This window comes from Topomyia yanbarensis, chromosome 2, assembly GCF_030247195.1.
Source record: "Topomyia yanbarensis strain Yona2022 chromosome 2, ASM3024719v1, whole genome shotgun sequence".
NCBI lineage: Eukaryota > Metazoa > Arthropoda > Insecta > Diptera > Culicidae > Topomyia > Topomyia yanbarensis.
Genome location: NC_080671.1, coordinates 5,591,771 through 5,619,177, shown reverse-complemented (window position 1 = coordinate 5,619,177; position 27,407 = coordinate 5,591,771). Strand labels below are relative to the sequence as shown.

Sequence of the window (27,407 nt, the reverse complement as noted above, 5' to 3'; positions counted from 1 at the left end):
TATTGTATGTTTACAAAAATTAACTTATGTGCCGAACAAACTCGTTACCGGATTAGGTACCGATACAAGAAAGGTATACCACCAGATGAGGATCCGCGAGACGAACAAGCGCGTACTGATATTTTTATTCCGAAATGCTTCCGAAGCGCTACCGGAGGTCTACATGATGGACAACGCAACATTCAGACTCTACCAGCTCGCCATGCACCGCACAGTATTAAAAATGTGAACGCTGTTGTACTTGCAAGGCAGTTTCCACGTTTAGCAGGAACAATCCTAAACCCACTACGTTGACGACTACAGCGCAGATACCATCGATGAAACAGCAAGACGGGCGAACAAAGTTCGCTACGTTCATTCCAAAAGCGGATTCGAACTGCGAAACTGGGTGTCGAGCTCTACAGACTTCCCGCCAGGACTGATCTACCAGCTACACTACAGATTTTTCCTTAGATCTACGGATTTCTGTCTTTTCTGCGGAATTACGGATTAGCTCGGGGAATCTACGGAATTTTTGTAACTCCTTCAGATGGAACACTAGTAAATTTCTAGTACGTCCAATAGTTGTAAGACTCCAAATAGGTTCACTTTTATGGCATTTCTTAACTCTGACATCAAATAGACAATCATGCATTCTTTGCTTGATTGGATTGCAAAACCAATCGAACCGTAATTGTTCAATTGGATTGTAGACCGAGACTAAATCTCGGAATGAACAATGTAAGTTTTCTACCGCGAAGACATTTGGCTAAAGCTGTGTGGACCTGTTTAGAGTCAATGTTATCTCTTGGCTGCAATCATTACAAAATAACCTTAAATATTATCGGACCCTATAAATGAACTTCATTGAATTTCTGAACATAAGTATGACCGTAGTATGATAACGAAGATAGTCGTGAGATAGAAAGCAGTTAGTGGCTGCAAATGGGATCATCTTCGGTATGAGTATTCGGCTAAAGTCTAGTATCCCACAGACGCATATCGCTGATACTCCATGTTGCTATGTACGTACACGAGATGTGGTCGTTGAAGGAGATAGTATACCGGAGGAGAGAACAACTAAAGTTGTGTTCAGCTGTGTACCTGGATGAAATTGTTCACATTGGTGCACATCCAGCACACAAAAAATAGGCGCATGTGAATCTTTTTCGTTCAGAATTGAAACAAACTCTTAGGCAGAAATTGGTATGCAAAGGAAACGATGATTGGATTTTTTCGAACTAATTATTTGTAAATAAATTAGGAATATTCGACACGATGAACTTTAAACTTTGCAAGAAAGGTATAAATTTCACTCACACTTATCGATGATTACCCAGTGTCATGTAATAATAATGCTCTTGGACTTGATTGAACCAAACTCAATGTTTTGAAGATCTGCCTGGTCCAGCAAAAAGTTGATGATAATTGAACTTGTACAACAGGTTTCTGCAGCAGAACATTGATCCACGGGACAGGAGACAAAAATCAGTGATTGTTATTCCGAAACCGGGATAACCATATTTCGAGCACAATTCGTATTGGCCGATTGAAATGCCTAGGCATTTTGGTTAAGGCAAAAGACTTGTTGTCTATCGATGACGATTATTTAGTAATTTTCTGTACTTTTTGTAAACACAATTCGAATTGAAAATGACAGAACTATCCTGCATCTTTTCCATCAGTTCAAGTAATGCCTTGTATATACATGAAATCAAGCCACTTTAAATGAGCTGATCAGTTTTTTTTTGGAAAACGTGAATATCGAATAATCTACAGAAAAAATAAGAATTTTATTGTTAACTATTTATTTTTGACTATCTTCCTAAAAAGTTTGTTAAGATTATTACGTATCGTTCCAGGCAATTTAGTTTTCTTTTGGGAGATAACAGTGATAGCCATGAAATTACCTGAGCGTATGCAATTTACACATTGTTTTAAATAACTCAACAATTCTTTTGAAAATACAAACAATTACAACTACTTGATTTCTAGAAAAATTTTCGAAAACATTTTTAAAAAATGATCGATGTTCCCCCGTTTTACGGTATCCAGTTCTACAAGAAGGAAATTGCTGGTTTTCAGTAAAACGTGGTTCAGCTTAACTTTAGCGTCTAGTAGTGGATAGAATGATCGCTGAAATTTCGCATTTAAGTACATGAAGGTTGGTTTGACTCTAAATACACTTCAAGAGGATACATTAGATGTCGGTAGACTAAATGCCATCAAAGAATTCATTTCCTTCTCACATTAATTTGATCTTGGTAGGGTATTAACCAAGGAAGCTTCCAAAGGTTGTATCAAAAACCGATGCTCTCAGTATCTGAGCAAGGGAGCTACTGTTTTTGTTCTGTCGCGAGCACTCACAAATTAGGAACGAATATAGTACCGTTGTTTGCATATTATCCAGGATCAAATCCCCCTTCTGGGATATCTCAGCGTAGTCGGTGTTCATTCTTTTATATGTAAAGAATAATCTGCAAATCTAATGAAAACGTGATTTTTTAAATTATTCACGATATTACTAAAAATCACTGAATTTATCAAGGTCAGAATTAGGTAATTTCATAACTTGGTAAGTAAGAACAAAAATAGCAGACTCATGATCCAAATTCAATATATGTATGTTTTCTGATATAAAACTAAAAAGTATTAATCGAAGTTACTGAAAAGGCTCTCTAAAGCTCCAAGTATCTCTCTACTAATACCAAAAATTGAAATTAACTCCAAGAACAAATCGCCACAGCAATTAGTAGCAAATAAAAAAAATCACTTGTCATAATTCCTCAAAAGTTTGGTGGGTTAAACTCAAAAGCTACGGATCTGATCTCATGTAAAAGTGGCCACACTACTTCCTACAATTCATGGGGAAACAGAAAACAGACCAGTGGGCACGTTTCAACGAAGACAAGGAAATGAGTCTTGGACGAGTACTAGGAATCATCTGTAGGCCTGTTAGTGACGAATTTTCGTTTTCCATCGAACTGAGGGACGATCATGTCAGGTAAGTGGCTGCCAACGAAGTTGGTCGTTAGGAACTGCGTCCTGAATTTTTTCGGTCCGCTACGACTGAAACCAGTGGATTGCAATGCTTTCGAATGTTGAAAATATTCGCAGTCCTCGATATTGTTTGCGGCGTTTGCCTGCCTTAGACTTCAGTAGCGTTCGTCGTCGAGCGAAGGCACACACGGGGCTGTGGTATACATTGAAACTGTTAAAGGTCCGATGTATTCGCTGGTGATGGCAAGATTGAAGATTGCGCTACTGATGTATCACTCGAACCCTCGTCTGGAGCTGCAAGTTGCAAGTTCCGTCGTAAAAATGCTGCTCTTTGAGATGAAGCAGTGGTACTTTCGGAGTGATTCTAAGACTGTGCGTACAGTTTTAGATTCACTGGCACTTAATTTTTTGGTGAATTAAGGTGAACTTTTAATTATTTAAGTACTCTGGACTGGATTTCCACAAATTGGTTTAATCCAATTTTCGCCACGATGATAGTGGTAAGCAATATACGCATGTTCCTTTACAGACATGAGAACTTGTTTGTGGGACTTTACTAGTAACTAATTTCTTTGTGAACACAAGTTATCTATCTGCCATGATAGTTGATAGATAGAATATTAAGTTGCGGCAAAAAACAGAAAATTTCTAATGGGGTCAAAAATTAAAACATATAGAGTCAGAATTGTAGCGAACGAATAGTTGAATTGTTGTGTGAGTATGTTTAGAAGCTTCTTGACGCTTAATTCCACCCGACTCAGCTACAGAAAACGATAATAAAGTTGCCTTTTTTTCCTCCCGTTTCAGACAATCAGTTCCAGATTCGACATTTAAACGTAAGTAGCAAATATTTCCTTCTGCAGCCATTACACAGCCAAATCTCAGTGCATCGCACTCACTTATCTGTTGAACGATTCCGACCTATTCACAATAGAAAACCATTTGCTGCATTCAACGAATCCCGCACGGAACCGCCTTCCCTTCATTAATACGATTCAATTATGCGGCCTGAGCCATTCTTTTGCCCCGTTTCAACCTAAGTGGCAATATGTGGCTCACCACCAGCATCTTCACCGCTAGTTACCGTCGTTACCGCCTAACGAGCTCAGCGGATAGCTGCGGCAATAAACAAGTTCTCATTAGCCCAAGACTGCTCATCTTCCTCCTTCAGCACTCGCCCAACAATTGCCTGCATTCCTGGGAGCTTCTCTCCACCCGCGGGTTTTGCGCAGCATCCACCTCCTCCAGCTCCAGCTTGAGTCAGCTCATCACACACATTTAAATGTGTACAGCGAAATGAGTTCAACGAAATCTGCATGCTGCGAACAACGCGAACCCAGCGGAGGAAGGAAAAAACCTGCCCCAACAACGCGTTTATCCGGGACCAGGATCTAATCCATCGTCTTGTCATGAAATAATCCCGTTCCGCTAGAGCGAAATGATTATCTATTTATAAAAGCAGAAAAATGCATTTGCTGTTTTGTTGTTCTCTCCCCCCCACTCCCGATGCCATTTGGAACCCTACGCCCTATCAGTCGACTATTGGTGTTCTCGTCCACTTGTCTGTGGCGCAAATCCGGCTCGATCTGAGGAAACACTGCTGCACTGGGCAGGGCATTCATCGTGCTGTTGTTGTTGGGTTGGAGTGGTGAAGCGGGAAGGGGGTACAGATGGACTTCACCTGCTGTTATCCTACTATTTTTCTGGGACTGGACTGTTGTGTACAACAACAACAACAACAAGCGGAGCAGCAGGCCTTGGCTGTTCTGCTATTACAGAAACGGCGCCGTTTTATCTCTCGCGGACGATTCACCTGGACTGCCGCGCGTCGGTTGTTGTGATATTGCTCAGCTTGCTGCGACGACGGTGCGCTAGATTACGGCGAAAGTAACGGACGAAAGTGGAAATCCAAGTCCTTTGTTTTATTGTTCATTAAAGTTTTATTATTCTTTTCTAACAGAAACAGATAGAAAAAACGCTATAAGGCATACTCACGGGGGAAAACAAGTTGTATGCAAAAGCTATTGCGGGCAAAAAAGTTTGCGCGGGAATCAAGAGGACAAACGGGGTCCGCTTTACCTTCCATGTGTCTTTCTAATTAGGATCCAGTTTGTTCTCCCTTCGGTGCAACATACATTATTGTGTCGATAGTGGCTCAAAAGTCACGGGAGAATCAAACTGGCGTGCATAATAAAAACAATAAAAACAATAAAAACGCGAGCCCGCAGGATTCCCCGCGAAAGAAGAGATGGAGCCATAAAATATAAATACATAAAAATAAAAATAAACAACAATGGAGGAATGCGAGGAACGCTTGCAACACGATATGTCGAGGTGTACTTAATTTCCTTCCCCCTCACTAACGACATCTGCCTCTCTCCCTCGTGTACCGTGGAGTGGAGTTCAGCTCAGAAAATAAGCTCGTGCGCGTGTGAAGGGCGCACACATGTAGGGACACACCATTAGCGGTAAATGTTCCGATCATCCCGTTTCCCGGCGCATTGCATGGGTTGGTGCGTATGACCTGGACGCTACAACTTAGCAATAGCTTGGGACTCCCAGGGGTCTGCAAAAAATTTATGTAAAACGAGCTTACGAGACCTGATTTTGAACTGCTTTCTGTTCCAATCTGATTCAAGGGGGAAAGATCGCGGCGCATCTCTAACACGGTTTATTGATGTGTTGTTTCAGTAACATCAGTTGGACTATTCGAAATAATCGTTACGAAGTTGAATGGAATTTTTTTACGAAAGTGTGGGTTTAGGGAATCGTGCGATTTTTCCACGCTAAGGACTGTATCGAAAATAAGTTATTCACACATTTTTCTACCAATTCATAAAAAATTGAGTTTTATTCAACAAATGTATCTTTATTATACGAGCTTGAACTTGAACATTGTGAAGACCAGATTGATTTAATATGATTCCTTTACGAATTTTCGAATTTTTTATCGAACGCATTTCATCTAGTTTCGGTCAAGTGTTTCATTTGTTGGCTTTAGCCTAAGTTTACTTGAACTCCTGCATATTCCAAACTTTTTGAAGATCTTTTTCACAATTGTGCAGTATCGTTCAATGGGTCGCGGTTGAGGTCAATTAGGTGAATTGATGCCTTCCTTTACGAAATCTATTCCCTTTTCCGTGAGTCAATTGTGAGCTGTTGTGAACTAGAGCGTCGAAGCTAAATCGAGCCAAAACAGTGGAGCAGTATTATGTTTATCATATAAGGACAGAAACCCATTCCGCAAAGGTTCAGATCGATAGATTTTCGATAGTTCCGGTTGTGTAAAAATGGTAGAGTACAAACCGCAGTAGCATATTGCTTGCCATATCAGCACTTGTCTGCTTCGCTTACATTCTCCCCTGCGACATCAGTACATTATTGTGGACCTGGTCGCATTTTTGAGTTCTTTTTTATATAAATCTTATCGTCCATCAAAGCGCCAGCATACGGTCACTGTAAAACTCGCGTTACTGCTTTATTGGTCAAAGTAAGAATCGATATTGATTTAAGGAATGTTCGTTTTATAAAGTTGACTCCTGTTTGTTGTCGTTTCAGCATTGAAATTAGATGAAAAATGATAAATTCATACTAATACTGAGAACAATAATGCAAATTTCGGCAACACAAGCTGTCGAAAAGCGTGTCATTTTTTAAGTATGAGAGGAGTTCCTGATCCGGTTCGTTGATTAATAATTAATAATCGATGCAGAAGTTTTTTTTTGTCAATGCGTAACTTGAGCAAAACCGCAAAATGTTCCAAGTCTGCGGTGCACAAAATAATGAAATGGTTTGCAGAAACCTGTACTCTTCTATCGATTTACCATCCCGTCAAAGGATCTGTCCCGTAGAGCTTAAAATGGGAAATTGCAGCTGTATGCTTCCTGACATTGGAAAAGACGTTTTCTGTTCATGATATTTTCAAAAACCAAGACGTTAGCATAGGGACAACGAAAAATATTAAAAGAAGTAGCAATATCAAAACTAGTCAGAGAGCCAAAACAATGTACCTTAATGAACGATGCGACTTGTGTTAAATTTAATACCAGTTCACTACCAGATCCTTTGATGAGTTCAAGAAAATGTGATTTAAAGCTACTCGAAAAGTGATCATTAATGTTGTGCCGAATCTTACGAATGGCATCAAGAGAAAAAATTGAGAGATTTTCAGGATGAAAATATAGGGTAATTAACTCGAATGTAGAATAACTCTGGAACGGTAATGTGAAATTACGAGTTTGTCATTTCAAGAATTACAATACTGGAGACGTAAAATAATCCTTAGCTTAGTTTAGCGTAGGTAGACTGCCCGTAGTTGTACTTCGTGATTGACTGAATGAGTAAAAATGCACAATGAACCAACAGAATGTTACTTGGGAGAAATAAAGCATTCTCACTGTGCATGTTTACTGATTCAATACTTTAATAAATTGGTCAATAACGATGCCGGCCACGACCATGGCTGTTCTACCGAGGAAGGGAAGAAATGTTAGTTCGACACTCGCTTTGGCCAGAGACCGAGACTACCTCTGCATCTCTAGGAGAATCACGAGAAAGGAATTGTGTTAATAGGCAAGGAAAAAGATCAGGATATGTCTTGGTAGACAAAAAATGGCGAAAGTTTGGGGTCCCAGGAAGCAGCAGGTGAAGAAATCTTTGAAAAACCGGAACGGGGCCTCACAGTTTAAAACCAAAGCTTGTATGGAGTACTAGGGTCATTGGCGCACACGGGGGGGGGGGGCTAAAAGGGGGGGGGCTTTAGACGCCTTTACGGGATTTTTGTATATTAACAAGTATGATTATAATGTTGAAGACATACGAGAAATATGTAAACCTTACCGTATATCTCATTTACTTTAAGCAAGCCATGTAATCCTAGAACGCTTCGATAAAAGCAAAATTTGACGCAAGTTCGTTGAAATCAGGAATTTCTATCGATAACAAGATAAGGTTACTGACAGGAAGCGGTAACTGCAGCAAAAATTCGGTTACCGACCTAAAACTACAAGAGTGCCGGTGATCAATTTAATTTTTTGCTTTCACTAAGATTTATAAACTTTTTATTGCAAATGATTAATGCTGTCGGTGAAGACTTATATGGCGATTCCTGGAGGTATTACATGAAAAGCGATAACAAGTGAAACTTTCAACTTTCTTCTAAAACTTAACAGTAATACTTTTGGAATTATATAAATGCCATTTTTTTTGGACAACAACCTATTCTAGTTCTGTCTTTTTTTTTCATTTTGACGACATTAAATTAGGTAGAGATTACTAACTGCGAAAGTTATAAAAATTTTAGCCATGAAAGGATAAGGAATGTACAGAGAGTAAAGAGGCACGACTCTGCTGTTACCGTGATACACGTTAGTAAATTTGAGCAATTCGTAGTAACTCTGTCTAGCTCGACTCATACCAGCAGAAGATAAAAGATTAGTCCGGAAGATTTCAAGCCTGTTCCTAATGACATTATATGAATGAGAAACATGAAAATAGGTTTTTGGGGCGCATTTTATTCAGTTTATAGTTTTTTATGTTAATTTGTTATATTTTTATTTGAACTTCATTTACCGAAAAAAAATTGCTTCTGAAACTTCTGAAAAGATTCCGGTAAATACTTTAGGAAACTGAAAAAAAAAATTAATAAACATAGTTTAATATTGAATATAAAAAAATATATTCCATGGAAAGCATGACATATATATTTCCGCCTTAGGACAAAACATTTCGAGCAACGACCAACAAGAGATCACCTAATCACAACGTAACAGCATGTTCATAAAGCGATGACTGGTTCGATGTGGAGTGCCAACGAGCAATTGATGAGAAAAACAGATTAAGAAGTTATTACTCACACTTTCTATATGTTGGAACAATGCAGAGAGCTCAGAGCCGCTGAAAAAGACAATCAAGACAGGGGTGTATAAGGCTTGCGAATTATGGACTAGCATGTTAGAGTCAGTGTATAATGATATTCAGGAGTTGAAAAACGGCACGAATGGTAGATGGCCTTATAATGCTTTTTATTACAGGCTCGACAGTGATAATTATCGTGACATAACGTGCCTTATTATCGCTCTTTTAAGCTACTCTTCCGTGTGAGTAAAGCCATGTCAAGTGATCCTCGGATTTTTCGGCAAAATCACCGATCTTCATGAGGTATATTTTATTGAATAGGGATTATGGTGGTTAGCTTTTGATATAAATATTTCGTTACAATTCCTTTTTCTCTTCAAGATAAACTTTATTGCATGATAAAATTGAAAAATAATTTTTATCTCAAAAACTACTGAATATAATTCAATGAATTTTTGCACACGTATGCAATGATATTTGCACTATCTTATAAAAATGTTTTTACTTTATAATAGTGTGGATAACGATAATTTGCATCTATTTAAAATTTTCAATTGTATTTTTTCTTGTGTTCTTCACGCTAAAATTTTTTAAAACGTATGTCAATAAACCTTCAATAATCTGTATTGATAATTTTTCATTTTTGTTCCTATCGAGAGTTATAGGGGATTTTGTGACAGCGCGCTCTTTCAACGCACGGCCCACTTTGATGCAACCCGCGAGAACGTTCATATTGGCAACGTCGCACGTCGCAACGTCCTAATGCGCATCGCTTTGCAGGAGCGTATCTCATGTTCAAAAATGGCATCTCTGAAATTAAAGCAAAAAGACAAGCTTTTCTTTATGAATAATTGAAAGTGATGTTTTCTGTGTAATTTACTTGCTCTTTAGCGTTATTATATTGTTCAGGAGTTATTTAATTTTCTGTCACTCAATACCTCGGACAAGTGCGCTCGGATGTTGCCAGCCGATGAGCAAAGTTGAGCAGTGGGCATGTTTTAACCTGCATTGACATATTTTTCGCAAATTTACATACTTCACCACGTTTTATTTCCAGTTGGTTCTGTCTCAGAGGTAGCACGGTATATTGCGAATCTTTTCTTAAATCCACATAGCGACTTTTCAGCCATGCGCCAACGAGTCGTGCGTTAAATTACGCGCTCATTTAATTTGCATCAGTGCGAGTGAGAAAACCTTTTGACGTTTGTTTTTGTTTCGATCGCACTTGGGTGTTTCCCATATAGAGACAACTTGCGAAATGCTATATTATCTCAAGATAGACAATATTTGCTCAAAAAACATTCGATTGTATAAATATGGGTCGATCACACGAATTCCGTAATTCCGTATTCCGTAAAAATATTCATAAATATGTTCGTCGTATCTTGTTTTTGTGGCATCCATGTGGAGTGATAAATTTAAAAATTATAGTGGTCAACACAAGTGTAGCATATGTCGTAATGGGTGCAAAAAATACAACGAAAATATATGTGGACATGAATAAAACACAATTTTCGTTACATTTTCAATTTTACATCCCATGTTTATAATAATGGGCTAACGCGTTTAAAATATAGGACAATTTAACGTTTAATTTTTCTTCTTATGGTGTTTGCCAAAGTAATGGAACTGGAATATTCGATGACTGAACAGGTACATGCGGAAAACTGTAACGATGATTTTAAAATAAAGATCGTTGATGATTAATTGAAATTCGACAAAAATAAATAATATCTTACCAGAACTTGGAAAACCACCAATTAACAGAATTAACAGAAGCAATAGTGATAAAAAACACCAACATTGATGCGATTGAACAACAGATTTTATGTAAACTTTTTTTTTTTTTTTCAAAAGACACATCATTGTTTAAAAGTAATATCACTCGCGAAAATAAAAACGTGAAATAAAATGCTGTTGGCATAAGATTTTCAACTTTCATATATTAATGTTGCAGACTAAAAATGAATTTGGATACAACGTAGATGTATTTTGACCAACAAAAGTGTTTTTAAAGATGTTAATTGTTAGTAACGTTAAATTATAATAATAAAAAAATATATTAAACAACTATAATTTTTACTGTATGGATTTTGTTGGCTATTTTCGGCAAATTTGAGACTAAGAGAAACGAAAGCAATGAAATTGAAAGACGGATAGGTATTCTAGAGCGAATCAGTTATAAACTTAGAACGGAAAACTAGAACTAGGCAGGCTCATATGGGCATGATCGAAAGGAAATGTGAAGAATTCTTTGCCTTATGCAGAGTAGGAGTTGGGCGTTGCACCCAAGTCCACCGCATGGTCTATGGTAGAACATAACTCATCATCATGTTTTACCGCCGACGCCGGCTTTCAATTTCATTGCCTACGTTTCTCTTAGTCTCAAATTTGCCGAAAATGGCCAACAAAATCGATACAGTAGAACCTTGCGGCAATTAAAACATAGTAACAACTATAATTTTTGTTGTGCATTTCGGTCAAAAAAATTTAACGCATCTCAAAATAAACGGAAAAAATGACCTTCGATAATCCGTATTGAAAAGTTTGCCCTTTTGCGCTAATCGAGAGATGTGGTTTCTTTTAGTCATGCGATACGCACTTTCCACGCGATGCGCATTCTGACGTAACGACGTGCGACGTTGCCAATATGAACGTTCTCGCGGGCTGCATCAAAGTGGGCCGTGCGAATGAAAGAGCGTACTGTTACAAAATCCTCCATAACTCTCGATAGGAACAAAAATGAAAAATTATCAATACAGATTATTGAAGGTGAAAGATTGCCGCATAATTTGACATACGTTTTGAATCCAATTTTTATCGTGAAGACCACAAGAAAAAATACAATTGAAAATTTTAAATAGATGCAAAGTACCGTTATTCACACAATTATAAAGTAAAAACATTTTTATAAGATAGTGCAAATATCATTGCATAAGTGTACAAAAATTCATTGAATTATATTCAGCAAAAAAAAGGAATTTTAAGGAAATATTTATATCAAAAGCTATTCACCGTAATCCCTATACAATAAAATATACCTCATGAGGATCGATGATTTTGCGAAAAATTCGAGGAACACTTGACATGGCTTTACTCGTGTACTATTTAGCAAACAACGCCCATTGACCGAATATTTTGTCAGTGATTACCACAGCGTGCCACGAGAAGATAAACGACGGACCATTGCCTTATAACAATATTACTTGCGGGCTTTTCAGATTGAAAGATAAATTGAAGCATATCTCCATGCTCGAAGATACGATACGATACAGCGTACGAAAAAACGAAACCATAATCACATGCTTTTTGGCCTTCGGTATTGGCATCGACCACAGATCAGTCGAAGATGACTAAATATAAATTCTTCCATACTATTGCTAAATCTTTACTACTAAATATTAAGATGAAGAAAAGAAAATGGAAAATGAACGAGTTTTACGAATTATACACGCATGGAAGTTTTATTATTTTTTCCCTACAGAAAGACGATTTTCTATTTGATTGTCGTTGCTCAGAAGTTTTTGTTTGTCTTCATTATTCTTATAAATCCATTAGAGAGTCTCCCAATACTATAGATAGAGTTTCTTTTATAAATTTGATGAAGATCTTGCCCTACAGTGGAAAAACTATATATAACAAATAATAGAAATCCATCGACTGATAGCAAAGGCTATCCAGATTTTTCTAATCCACTTTAAATTACGTCATCAGTGGCCGTAAGCCTTTACCAAATCTTGGCGAGATAGAAAGAGGAATAATATGTTTCGTAAATATTTTGATCTTATCACGCAAATTCAGAAGAAAAACTAATTTTTGTTAAATGACTTTTTATGGATTTTTCCGCCTTTAGAGTTCAGTTCATAGTTTTTTTTATTGATGTTATTTTTGTTTTCATTGAAAGCATATTGAATTTTGGAAAAACTTAATTGGTCTTATAACAACTGTAGCAAGGTAACTTTATAGCAGGCGGCCGGTTAAAATTGAAATAGTTCGTATGTTGAGATACAATCTGATTTCTTTTACCAAATTTTGGCAACATAATTCTGAAAATTTGCGAAAAAAAGTCCAAGTTAGAATCATTTAAAGCTCTGCGAATGTAGAATCGTTATGCTTCCCCTTATTTGGTACAGTGCTCTTTGTGGTCGGTTCCGGGAGCTCTTGAATGCAATTTGCTTACAATGTCTATTTCTTATGATCTCGAGCAAACATTTTGAAAAAACCTGTTTTAATCCACCTAGCGGTGCAATTGTGCCTTTCTCGAACATGAACACGAGAATTTTTGCGTTGTTTATATTCATTATAAGCTTCCAAATGTATATATTACATTTTTATTATACACGACATGACAACTATATACAAGAATAGAAATCATTATTCGAGTTCTAAAACTTTGTAAAAAAAAACAACCACATTAATATTAAATTGAAAAAAAAGGTGCGAAGTCCCAAAAAGTCGATTCTTATAAAAAAAAATTTCGAGATAACATAAAATCTCGACGTTTCATGCATTTTAAAGATGTTTGGCATCAAAAATACGAATTCGATTTCTGAAATTTCATGGGGTCCCCCCTTTGAAAAAAAAAAAATTGAGTACCGGCTTATATGGGAATTTCATATGTGACCAGACCAGACGTCTATATTTCCGGACCCATATAAGCGATCCGTACGAAATTTTATAGACATCTATGGGGATATTATAGCTATCATTTGGGACTAAGTTTGTGAAAATCGGCCCAACCATTTCCGGGAAACTGATGTGAGTTCGTAAATTTTGAAAGATGGCCGCTTTTCCCGGGCACGTCCGGAACCGTTTTTGGTGGTCAATGTAGTGAACGAAAGTTTGGTTGGCCGTCGGTGACCTAGAACAGTAAATTTAAGTTGTTTGAGAGACATTTTAGCGAAATTTTTACCTTTTTTGCTTTCATCGGAGTATCGGTTTGAATCACAATTTGCTATGTGATCGCACACCACAACCTGTAACTCCGGAACCGGAAGTCGGATCAAGATGAAATTAAATAGCCATTTACGGGGATGCAATACCTTTCATTTGAGACCAAGTTTAGTCGAATCGGTAGCCATCTCCGAGAAACCGTTGTGACTGTTATTCTGAATTTAGATGCTTCCGCCGGGGCTTCCGGAACCGATGATGGTGGCCAATGTGGCCAAATAGACTTTGAATGGATGTTAGTGACCTAATACTACAAATCGAAGCAGTTGTGGTCATATTTTGGAAAAAAATCACCTTTATACATTCATTGCAGAATTTATTAAAATCGACATTTTCTGCGTGTTCGTACTCATCACCCTGTAATTCCGGAACCGAAAGTCGGATCCATTAGAAATTCAATAGCAGCCTATGTGAACGTTGCACCTTTCATTTGAGACTAAGTGTCAAAATCGGTTCAGTCATCTCTGAGAAAAATGAGTGACATTTTTGGTCACATACACACACATACATACATACACACAGACATTTGCCGAACTCGACGAACTGAATCGAATGGTATATGTCACTCGGCTTCCGGGCCTCCGTTAAAAAGTCGGTTTTCAGAGCAATTGCAATACCTTTCTATTGAGAAAGGCAAAAATGATAATTTAAAAAGATAGCTCTTTGCGACAACCTAATTGAGCATAGGTTTTAGTGTAAACCTTGGACTACAATCTTCCGGTAATGACTTTTTGGGGTATCTTTAAATTTGTGAAATATTAATTTTTTCAGAAGTTTTAAGTCTTTAAAATATATTTTTATTCAAGGTATCTTTCTGACCTATTTTTGTGGATTCGATTAAACGTTACTACCAAACTCTGTGCATCGAACAGAAGAGGAAATGCGGTCAAAATGGATGTTCTGTTAGTGATCAGGATCACAAGCATCTAGTGAAAGCGTTAAAGCGGAATCCCAATGTTTCGGTCAGGGATGTGACCAAAAAGTTGAATCTGTCCAAGTCTTTCGTTCAGAGAGCCGGGTGGGTCTGCGTACGTTCAAAGTGCAAAAGGCTCCGAATCGTGACGAACGGCAAAATAAAGCAAAGTGACGTGACGGCAATGAGGGAAAGTCACGGGCCCTACAACTGTGCACCCAGATGCTGACGAAGTCTTATTGTCACAATATGTATGTCACGTCGTTTGATGTTCCGGAGGGAGTAGGGAGGCAGAAACTTTCAAAGTTTCTCAATAAATACATGATTTGGCAAGCGATTTGCTCATGTGGCAAACGAAGTGCGCCGTTCGTGACTATCTACCTCAAGGAGTGTCTACAGTCTGTTGAAGCAACACGAGGGCTGTACGATCTTCTGGCCGGATCTAGGTTCGTGCCACTATTCAAATGTTATCCTGGAGTGGTACAAAGCCAACGCTGGGGTCACTTTCGTACCCAAGGATATGAATGACATAAATATGTCAAAAGTTTACTAGTGGGTTATATTTAATTGTCCACTAGGTAATTTTTTACAGCGTTTTTTTTTCGTGATGCAATTTGATGTGGGACACTTTTATTACGGATGCTGGAGTTTGTTAATAGGGAATAAAATGGGAAGTGAATTTGGTATGAATTATATTATACTAAGCAAAAGTGATTGCATACTATACATTTCTTTTGTAAGAAAGCTGAAAAATAATAAATTGGGTAGAGCTCACCAATTTTTTTGGATGCCTTGGTTCAGGTTTCAAGCACCAGGATCCGTTTCATTCTCCGTGCAACCAGATGATAGTGTTTGGACAGCTGCATTCAAGGTCGGAAAGGCAAATCCTTTTGCGCTGTATTCGTCAATCTCGATAATGGTGCACTGGGATGAATCCGGTGTCAGCCATTCCCTCATCTCTGACCTATGAGGGGAATTGGAAAACAGTACCTTATTTAGTATCGTTATTCATATGAGTCCTGAGAAAGGTACAGAAAAAGCAGAAAATTGCCTGAGAAGTGTCAAACTTAAAAGATCCTCAGGGAAATTAGGGGTCTACGAGAATTTGTACTTTTGTCAAGGGCACGTAATGAGAAATTGTGAGTTTTTTGCTTGTTATGTTAGAATGTCTGAGGAACACAATGGCATAAAAAGAATTCAAAATCAGAATACATGTATTGCGAATGAATGAAAATGCGATTTTAGTTTTTAACTGTAAATGCATCACCTACTGTAACGAAAAAAATACTGTTTTTGCTTGATTTCTTTACCAATTTCTCTCGAAATGCATATCACCGATTGTTTCTAGACCAAAGCAATAGTTCACAGTACCTGAAGCCTTTCCAAAGTCATGGGAACGTTTCGACTTCTTCTCATCAGAAACCGATACTAACTTATTGTCGGAATAGATTAGCGCCAGCTTGACGCTGAATCCCTAAAACGGAAACACACTTTACGTTCCAATCGAACGACTGGTCAAACGTGAGCTCCCGTCCGAGCAGACGTTCTGTTTATGCCGATGAGACACAGCGAATTTTTCCTCCTTAGGGTGGAATATAGCATAGTGATTTTTTTTATTATTTAAGCTTTTCAAATTTTAGTACAAATATAAATAAATTTTCAAATGGCTAGGACTTTTTTCACCTTCCCAAATAAATCATGAAAACAAGTTTTCTTTTTTTGTCTCCTGAAGCAGTCTACCCTCAAAAGTGTACCTATAAATTTAGGACACTTTTGTAACATTAACTACCCAAACGAACGAGACGGAGATGATTCGCCCAATTTTGGATGAAGCCGTTAAATAAATCCTTTAATGTACTACCAAAGATTTGGTGTAGATCGATGCAAGAGAAAAAAAAGATATCCTCAATTAGACAGCATTCGAAGAAGTTTCTTGTGGACGAGTTTATAATGATAATTTAAAAATACTCGGAGTTATTTATTTCACTTCTCCTTTTTTGAGATATGTTTTAGATCGATCCGATGGTTATAAGTAAGAAAATTAGCTGCCAGAAGATTTGGGTAAATGAAAGTTTGCTTGCTGATACACTTATCAAGGCACATCCAGACAAGTCGATATTGTTCGGGCTTCGGTGGTTATTTCTAGCAGTGGTAGATATACAAATGAAATACAAAGTAAATCCTGCTATAATACTTTTCAGTTTTATCGAAATAAAATTCGGCTGGTTTATCAAACACGGATCATTACTATATTGAGCAATAAATAGGTACCGAAAGAACATTCACAAACAGACGGCTATATCTTTTTATGTATACAAGATAGACACTTGGTGTCTTCAGCAAAGTTGTTCGCTAAAGAAAGAGTTACAAATGTTCTGAAGACATTAGGGCCTATGATAAGAAGTTTCCGATAACTTTAGATGCATCAGCCAATATCCGATCAACAACTTACGAAGTGGAGAACGTGACTCAGTGTGTTGAACAATGTGGAGAATGTTTCCACTGCTCGATGCTACCGAATTATAATAATCTCATCCATCGTTCACGAGCGGTCTATCGAGAAGCAAGTGTTTTTTCCAGTCCGTCGGTGTGAGATAAAGAATCGTATTAATCCCCGTTCAATGTTATCTTGCACATTCTCTACCTCTCGAGGTTTTGGAATTTTTCTTCTTTTGTGCGTGTGTTAACCGTTAGGCCGCATTCCTCAACCTTTTGTTCCCAAAGTGAGGATTGAACAATAGCCAGCTATATAAGCTGGACTGGTGCGTCGTGGGAAACAAATTTACAGATAAGTAAAATCTCCCTCCCCGGACGGCCAAATGGAGGTCGAATCGACTCCCAAGGATCTCCCCCGACCCAAACAATATCCAGAGCTCTCGACCGGTCCCTTTGTGGTCTTCTTTCGGCCCAAAACAAAATCGCTGAATCTATTACAGATTTCAAAAGACCTGACTGAACGGTTCTCGGCTGTGACCGAAATAAGAAAGGTCCGCTCAGACCGGGTCAGGGTCGTGTTGGCTAATTCAAAGCAGGCAAACGATATCGCTTGCTGCGAGCACTTTACGAAGGACTATCACGTGTATATTCCAGCTGTAAAAGTACAGTCTGAAGGCGTTGTCACCGATGAGAGTTTGACATGCGAGGATCTGCTGCAGTACGGGGTAGGCCGTTTTAGAGACCGCTTACTTCAGCCAGTGAAAATACTTGAGTGCAAGCGTTTGCACTCAGTAGTAGTTGCGGGGGATGGTTCAAAAACGTACCCCCAATCAAACTCTTATCGGGTGACATTCGCTGGTACCGCTTTGCCAAATTTCGTCCTCTTGCACAAGGTTCCTCTGCCTGTGCGTCTGCTTGTGCCGCGGGTCATGAATTGCACAAAGTGTAAACAATTGGGTCACACAGCTACCCATTGTAGCAATAAGGCCCACTGTGGAAAATGCGGGGAGAATCATCTAGATGATTCGTGCAGTAAGCAAGCCGAAAAGTGTCCTTACTGTGCGGAGAGTCTGCACGATATCTCGGCATGTCCCGCGTACAAACTACGCGGGGATAAACTGAAACGTTCCCTTGCGGGACGATCCAAACATTCTTTCGCAGAAATGTTAAAGAATGCTACGCCACCATCCTCAGCAAACATCTATACTCACTTGCCTCCTGACGAGGGCGAGGTTGGTAACCCACAAGAGGGAACATCTACTATGGTGCCTAGAATTTATAGGAAGAGGAGGAACATTTCCTCTCGTAAAGTTCCTTGTAAAGGCTAGAAGGTGTCCCTTGACGGGGCTCCGAAAGTGACATCTATTGGAAGTGTTGCAACCAAACCGAAGCAATTAGCTCCTGGTCTCGGAGGATTAAGCTCAGAGAAGGAGTTCCCAGCACTTCCAGGAACATCAAAAATCCCAAGTGTTCCTTTGTTTCAGTTCGAGAGTAATCACAGCACTGGAATTATAAAACTCTCGGACATAGTGGACTGGATAATAAAAACTTTCAATATTACTGATCCTATTAAAAGTCTTATGTTAGCTTTTCTCCCTACAGTGAGAACATTTTTGAAGCAATTGACTGCTAAATGGCCCCTCCTCTCAGCGATTGTATCCTTCGATGGTTAACTCATCGAACGAGGTCACGGATTTGATCACTGTTCTACAGTGGAATTGCAGAAGTATCATCCCGAAAATCGATTCCTTCAAAATTTTAATAAATAATTTGAGTTGCGATGCATTTGCATTATGTGAAACTTGGTTAACTTCCGACATAGATCTCAACTTCCACGACTTTAATATTATTCGCCTGGATCGAGACACCCCCTATGGAGGAGTGCTTTTGGGGATCAAAAAGTACTATTTCTTCTACAGAATTAACCTTTCCTCGATAACAGGTATTTAAGTTGTCGCTTGTCAAGTAACAACCAAAGGCAAAAACCTTTGCATAGCTTCCATATATCGTCGCTGTTGTGCTATCTTATGACAAGCGCCATTTAGCACTTTTCGAGAAAAACGATTTTTAAAGTTTGAGATTGAATATCTTAAAATTTATAAATGCTAGAAGCTTTTCGAAGAAGACATTCGATACTTTTATCTTTTCTGAAGTAATCTCTCGATTTGTGTGAAGATCGGTTGACTACACTTACAGTTTTTGCTTAAAATATAAACCAAAGTCGCTCGCATACGTGTCATAAGTGTGTATTCATGATATAATATGTATGACGTGTCACAAATGTGCACAGAAGATTTCATATAAAAATGAATTATAACTGATTCGTAAAATTATGCGTTATAGATCACTATGTCCAATATTATACTTTTCCATGCGATAGCAGCAATATCAGGTTGCAAAATGATAGTATTGGAACACAAAGTTTTCCCAATTTTCCTCCTTTATTCAGGAAAAACAATACACAAAAGTTGGTTTCATTGACAATTTAGAGATAATGTCTATCAAACAATGTTATTGTTGACAGGTGACTAGACGAAACAAATATTCTTCTTGCATAATCCATCACTACATTTCGGTATACTTTCCAAAACAAGTGGAAATCTCAAAAGGAAATTTGTTCAGTAATCTTGAATATATAAGCCAACCATTCCCAGAAAAAACTATGGTAGGAAAAGTTTTGCTCCCGAGACAAGAACCTAGCTAATGCTTATGGTTGATCTGCATAGGAATTACCTATGTCATCAGAGACATCTGTTGGCTTGCTATAAGCTTTTCGGCTTATAGCAAGCCAACAAACTAAGAATGTTGTCTCTTTTTTCTTTGTCATAAGATACCACAACTCGATCACTCGAGAAATTGGCGCTTGTCATAATCGTGTTTCGCTATATCTCAGTAATCCAGCAGAACTTCAAAGTTCTGAAAACGCGACTTTATGGAGATTTTAAAATTTAGTAACATGGCATATCTAACTCAGTTCACCCCAAAATGGCGTTTGTCATAAGATAGCACAACAGCGACGATGTATGTTCGCGGCGGAGCGACAGCAGAAGCATCCGTATTCCATTACCGACAGTATCGTTGTTTGATACAACCTAATTAGGTCTCCTGAGTGGGCACCCCACCATGTTCCGGTTATTGTACGAAGAAAGTTGATCCTTTGCTGGCATTTCTGTTTCAGATACCGAATATGGCATCCCCAAGTACCTTTCGAGTCGAACCAGACCCCTAGATATTTTACTGTGAAGACCTGAGCTATAGTTTGACCCATTAATAGAAGCTGTAGTTGTGCTGGTTCACGCTTCCTAGAAAATACAACTAGCTCAGTTTTCTCCGTGGAGAATTCGATACCCAGCTTAATAGCCCAAACAGACAAATTGTCCAAGGTATTCTGTAATGGTCCTTGTAGATCGACAGCTTTGGATCCCGTAACAGACACCACGCCATCGTCTGCAAGTTGCCTTAACGTGCAGGTATTGTCAAGACATTCATCAATGTCGTTGACGTAGAAATTGTATAACAGGGGGCTTAGACATGAGCCCTGGGGAAGGCCCATGTAGCTAAATCGTGATGTCGATAAGTCACCATGCGAAAAATGCATGTGCTTTTCCGACAACAAGTTTAGTAAAAAGTTGTTTAAAGTCGCTGAAAGGCCATGCTGGTGCAGCTTCTCTGAAAGAATGTTGATCGAAACTGAATCAAAAGCCCCCTTAATATCTAGGAACACTGATGCCATCTGCTCTTTGCTAGCATAGGTCATTTGAATTTCGGTGAGAGCAACGCAAGACAATCGTTCGTCCCTTTGCCTTTTTGAAAGCCAAATTGTGTATCTGACAGTAAGCCATTTGTTTCGACCCAACTGTCGAGGCGGAATAGGATCATTTTCTCAAACAACTTCCGGATACAGGATAGCATTGTGATCGGACGATACGAATTGTGGTCGGAGGCTGGTTTTCCTGGTTTTTGGATGGCGATGACCTTCACTTGTCTCCAATCGAGTGGGACAATGTTAGCCTCGAGAAACTTATTATATAAGTTCAACAAGCGTCTCTTGGCAGAGTCAGGCAGATTCTTCAACAAGTTGAATTTGATTCTGTCTGGCCCCGGAGCTTTATTGTTACACGACAAGAGAGCAAGTGAGAACTCCACCATCGAAAAAGGTGTTTCGTTCGCGCTATCGTGAGGAGACGCGGCGCGGTAAATCTTCTGTGCCGGGGCGGAATCCGGACAAACCTTCTTTGCGATATCGAATATCCAACGGTTTGAATATTCTGCACTCTCGTTAGTACTGTTTCGGTTTCGCAAACGCCGGGACGTGCCCCAAAGAGTGCTTATCGACGATATATTCCCCCCAACACCGCGGTTGGGCACCGCCAGCTACATGACATCATAGAATCCCTGCCTGCACCGCTAATTGTTTTAGGAAATTTTAACTCCCACGGTACGGAATGAGGTTGCCTTTATGATGATAACTGTTCTTCTTTAATTCACAATGTTCGCGACAACTTCAATATGACAATTCTAAACACGGGTGAAATGACACGGATCCCTCCCCCACCAGCGCGCCCAAGTGCATTAGATTTATCCCTTTGCTCGACCTCGCTACAGTTAGATTGCGCGTGGAAGGTAATCCCTGATCCCCACGGTAGCTACCATCTGCCGATCGTAATCTCGATCACCAACAGCTCAAGACCATTGGAATCAATCAATATTTCGTATGACCTCACACGAAATATCGATTGGAAGGCTATGCGGCCGCGATATCCGACAACATCGAATCTATCCAAGAACTTCCTCCGGAGGAAGAGTACAGCTTTTTGGCTGGCTTGATTCTCGACAGTGCGAATCAAGCTCAGACTAAGTCAGCACCCGGCGCGAACATACAAAAACGTTCTCCCAATCCTTGGTGGGATAAAGAGTGCTCAGACGTGTACGCGGAGAAGGCTGCCGCGTATAAGACCTTCCGGGACGACGGGTTACCCGCTAGCTATCGACAATATGCGACGTTAGAAACGCGAATGAAGAGTTTGATGAAAGCCAAGAAACGTAGTTACTGGCGCCGGTTCGTTGACGGATTAACGAGAGAAACATCGATGAGCACTCTTTGGGGCACGGCCCGGCGTTTGCGAAACCGAAACAGTACTAATGAGAGCGTGGAATATTCAAACCGTTGGATATTCGATTTCGCCAAGAAGGTTTGTCCGGATTCCGCCCCGGCACAGAAGATTTACCGCGCCGCGTCTCCTCACGATAGCGCGAACGAAACACCTTTTCGATGGTGGAGTTCTCACTTGCTCTCTTGTCGTGTAACAATAAAGCTCCGGGGCCAGACAGAATCAAATTCAACTTGCTGAAGAATCTGCCTGACACTGCAAAAAGGCGCTTGTTGAATTTATTTAATAAGTTTCTTGAGGGTAACATTGTCCCTTATGAATGGAGGCAAGTGAAGGTCATCGCCATCCAAAAACCAGGAAAACCAGCCTCCGACCACAACTCGTATCGGCCGATTGCAATGCTGTCCTGTATTCGGAAGTTGTTCGAGAAAATGATCTTGTTTCGCCTCGACAATTGGGTTGAAGCAAATGGCTTACTGTCAGATACACAATTTGGCTTTCGCAAAGGCAAAGGGACGAACGATTGTCTTGCGTTGCTCTCAACTGAAATTCAAATGGCCTATGCTAGCAAAGAGCAGATGGCATCAGTGTTCCTAGATATTAAGGGGGCTTTTGATTCAGTTTCGATCAACATTCTTTCAGAGAAGCTGCACCAGCATGGTCTTTCAGCGACTTTAAACAACTTTTTACTAAACTTGTTGTCGGAAAAGCACATGCATTTTTCGCATGGTGACTTATCGACATCACGATTTAGCTACATGGGCCTTCCCCAGGGCTCATGTCTAAGCCCCCTGTTATACAATTTCTACGTCAACGACATTGATGAATGTCTTGACAATACCTGCACGTTAAGGCAACTTGCAGACGATGGCGTGGTGTCTGTTACGGGATCCAAAGCTGTCGATCTACAAGGACCATTACAGAATACCTTGGACAATTTGTCTGTTTGGGCTATTAAGCTGGGTATCGAATTCTCCACGGAGAAAACTGAGCTAGTTGTATTTTCTAGGAAGCGTGAACCAGCACAACTACAGCTTCTATTAATGGGTCAAACTATAGCTCAGGTCTTCACAGTAAAATATCTAGGGGTCTGGTTCGACTCGAAAGGTACTTGGGGATGCCATATTCGGTATCTGAAACAGAAATGCCAGCAAAGGATCAACTTTCTTCGTACAATAACCGGAACGTGGTGGGGTGCCCACCCAGGAGACCTAATTAGGTTGTATCAAACAACGATACTGTCGGTACTGGAATACGGATGCTTCTGCTTTCGATCCGCCGCGAACATACATTTCATCAAACTCGAAAGAATTCAGTATCGTTGTTTGCGTATCGCCTTAGGGTGCATGCAGTCGACCCATACGATGAGTCTGGAAGTCCTGTCGGGCGTTCTCCCGCTGAAAAATCGATTTTGGGAACTCTCATATCGATTGCTCATTCGATGCGATATCTTGAACCCGTTGGTGATTGAAAATTTCGAAAGGCTTGTTGAGCTCAATTCTCAGACCCGTTTCATGTCCCTGTACTTTGACTACATGGCGCAGAATATTAACCCTTCTTCTTACAATCCCAACCGTGTGCATTTCATAAATACTTCTGCATCTACTGTTTTCTTAGACACATCCATGAAAGACGAGATTAGTGGAATTCCGGACCACATACGCCCACAAGAGGTTCCAAACATTTTTTATAATAAATTCCGAGAAGTCGACTGTTCTAAGTTGTTTTATACTCGAAGGGTCCACTGGCTTCGTTATTTTTAATCAAAAGTTCACCGCCTCCCACAAACTCAGTGACCCCGCTTCAGTTTACGCCGCAGAACTAGCTGCTATTCAGTATACCCTTGGAGTCATTGACACATTACCCGCAGACCATTACTTCATCGTCTCGGATAGTCTGAGTTCTATTGACGCTATTCGTTCGATGAAACATGGAAAGCACTCCTCGTATTTTTTGGGGAAAATACGGGAGCTACTGAGTGCTTTATCTGACAAATCTTTTCAGATTACCTTGGTATGGGTCCCTTCTCATTGCTCCATTCCGGGCAATGAGAAGGCTGACTCCTTAGCTAAGGTGGGTGCCCTAGAAGGTGACGTTTTTGAAAGAACAATTTGCTTCCACGATTTTTTCAGTATTACTCATCAGAGAACTCTCGAAAGTTGGCAAACCTCGTGGAGCTATGGGGAGCTAGGAAGGTGGCTACTTTCGATAGTCCCTAAGGTATCGACAAAATCTTGGTTCAAGGGGATGGATGTGGGTCGTGACTTCATTCGTGTGATGTCCCGACTCATGGCAAATCATTACACGCTGGATGCACATCTCCGGCATGTTGGGCTCGTGGAGAGTGGTATCAGCGCTTGTGGTGACGGCTATAACGATATTGAGCACATTGTCTGGGCGTGCACCGAGTACAGTTCCGCCAGATCTCGGCTTATGGACACCCTCCGGGCCCGAGGAAGACCATCCAACGTCCCGGTTCGAGATGTGCTGGCAAGTCGCGATGTCCTCTATATGTCCCTTATATACACCTTCATTAAACCATCAATATAAAAATTTAACTGCCGCTTCTCATTTCCTATCATTCTCAGAAATGCTCTCTTCCACCTGTACCATACACCCACGAAGGTTTAATGGGACTCCAAGGCGACACAAAAAATCTCTGTCGAATGAGCCAACAAACACGGGACTTACAGTACGAACATCACACGCGCAACTCGAACTCTTTCCTATCTGCATCTGAGCCGTCTGGAGGAACCCCTGCCGACTCGAGGAAGAACACCCGGCCTCCCTGTCCATTATTCTTCTTGATGAAGGCCATCCGAGTCTACAACCTATGCCGTTGATCTCCCGATGCCTGAAACTGAAAGTTAATAACTTTCTTCCCTGCCATCTTTGTCCACCCTTCCTCCCCTGACTCTTATACCCAGAAGTATCACTCCTTACCCCCCCCCCCCCATTCTGTCTCTTCTAGTTCTAACTATTATATTATATAATCTCATTGAAAATGCCTAACTCTACTACCACAAAAAATAACTCTAATTAATCTCCCCGAACCTTTACAAAATTAAATCACGCCCTTTAGTTATTCCTAGTTTTAAGATAGTTATAAAAATTGTCCCCCTTTATCAAAAATCATTTGCTTCAATAATCTCCCTGCTAAAAATGTCAAACCATATTGCCATAAAAACTAAATGACCCTCCTAATCTTACGAAAATTATATTACCCCCTTGTGTATATGTATAGCTATAAATTCTCCTTAGTTTAATTTAAAAAAAAATCAATATGTAATCCCCTAGTTTTAAGTAATTTGAAATGTAAAACAAACCAAGATTGGCACCTTTAAGCTAACGCAAACCTGCCTTACCAAATAAACAAATTGAATAAAAAAAATAAGAGGGGATAATATAATTTTATTAAGATTGGGGAGGGGGGGTGGTCAATTATAACTATTTTTTATGAGTAGCTGGGCAATTTTTTGTATTTAGCAATCGAAACTAGAAAAACACAGCGTGTTGAAAATGAGGAAAAAATAATAACTTTCAGCTTCAGGCAAACGGGAGATCAAAGGCATCGATTACAGACTCGGACGGCCTTCATCAACCGACATCATGAACAGGGGTGCCGGGTGATCCTCGAACCGGCCAGGGATTCTCCAGGCAATTGCGTAGTACGTCTCAGATGCGGATAGGCGACACACAGAGTTGCGCGTGTGATGCTGTTACCTGATTCGACAGAGATATTTCGCGTCTCCTTGAAATCGCAACAAACCATCGCACAGTTCAATTAGGCAAAAACGTTCAACGAAATATAAAATATTTTCTATTTTATAGAAGTATTAGTTTGGTGATTAATCCCCCTAAAGTTGAAATGCAAATTTTTGTTTGGTCATTTATGAAAATAAAAGACTATATTCTGCAAAGTTGTGGGGAATATACTGCCCATAAAAGCAAAAGATTGCCATATTGAAAAACAGCAAGGGGAGAAAAATACTGTTCAAGATTTACATTAACATTGAGCCTTATGGATGGAACAACCATGTTTTGGTATTTTTTCGATATTTTCTAAACGAATCTGAGAATCTTATTTGTGCATTGTGATTCAGTGGTGATACAGAATACAATCCACCAGATAACTCATTTTCGACAAAAATCCATATGAGACTCTTATGCTTTTATGGGCAGTATGATAAGAAACAACTTTGCTGATGAGACTGTGTGTCTGTTTTTCAGCTGACCTGATTTGGGTCCCTGTGATTGAATAGAGAGCTGATGGGAAAGTACTAGGAAGTACGCCGAAGAACATTTAAGCACAACATCCCGGTTCCTGAAAAACGTTCCAGGCTAGGAGATCCAGGGTGTCAAAAGCTAAGAAATACCATCCGGTTGTGAGCACCAAGGTAGCATTAATGACTATAGAATTGACGACAACGACAAGAGAACAACAAATGACTCGCGGAATGCAGTTGGCGAGCAGACAAATATTTTCCCCTCGCGAAAGTAGGTCTCTGCGCGCAATAGAATGTTGCGAGCAGGAGATCCAATGGACACGCAATAATATTTGGTTTTATTTTACACCGCTCCGTTTAAGCTAGTGCAATGAAACGAATTAAAAAAACATCTTGCACTCAGACAACGCACGTTATGCATGAGAACCAGATCACAGCATGACAATGGGTGTATGAACGGTGGCTCAGAAAGCAAATTTAGTAAGAATTTCAACTTTAAGCTGAAACTATACGACTCAAGTTACTGTGGGAAATGGCTCTATCAGACAATTAACCAATTAACAAAAGATCAAAAAGTTTACTATGCTATATTTCACCCTAAGGAGGAAAATTTGGTAAAAACCAAAATTTCTCACTAGGGTGAAAATTTGTTGGTAAAACCAGTCTTTGTACAGGAGGGCACAAATCCTTATTTCGTACTATGTTGCGTTTCGGCTTCGCCTCATCAGAATCCGACACTAACGTATTGTCGGAATAGATTAGCGCCGGCTTTACGCAAATCCCTTACGTTAGTGTCGGTTTCTGATGAGGCGAAGCCGAAACGCAACATAGTACGAAATAAGGATTTGTGCCCTCCTGTACAAAGACTGGTTTTACCAACAAACTTTCACCTTAGTGAGAAATTTTGGTTTTGACCAAATTTTCCTCCTTAGGGTG

At 39.6% G+C, this 27,407-nt stretch overlaps 1 protein-coding gene across 4 annotated transcripts in view; it reads left to right on the top strand.

Annotated features, from left to right (window-relative positions):
- The window catches only part of LOC131682369 (uncharacterized), a 256,096-nt gene that overhangs the window by 136,212 nt on the left and 92,477 nt on the right, over nt 1–27,407 (top strand). For all 4 annotated transcript variants that reach the window (XM_058963790.1, XM_058963793.1, XM_058963791.1 and 1 more), the window contains one exon: nt 3,787–3,815. The gene's annotated coding sequence lies outside the window, so the exon portion shown is untranslated. The remainder of the gene's footprint in view (nt 1–3,786; nt 3,816–27,407) is intronic.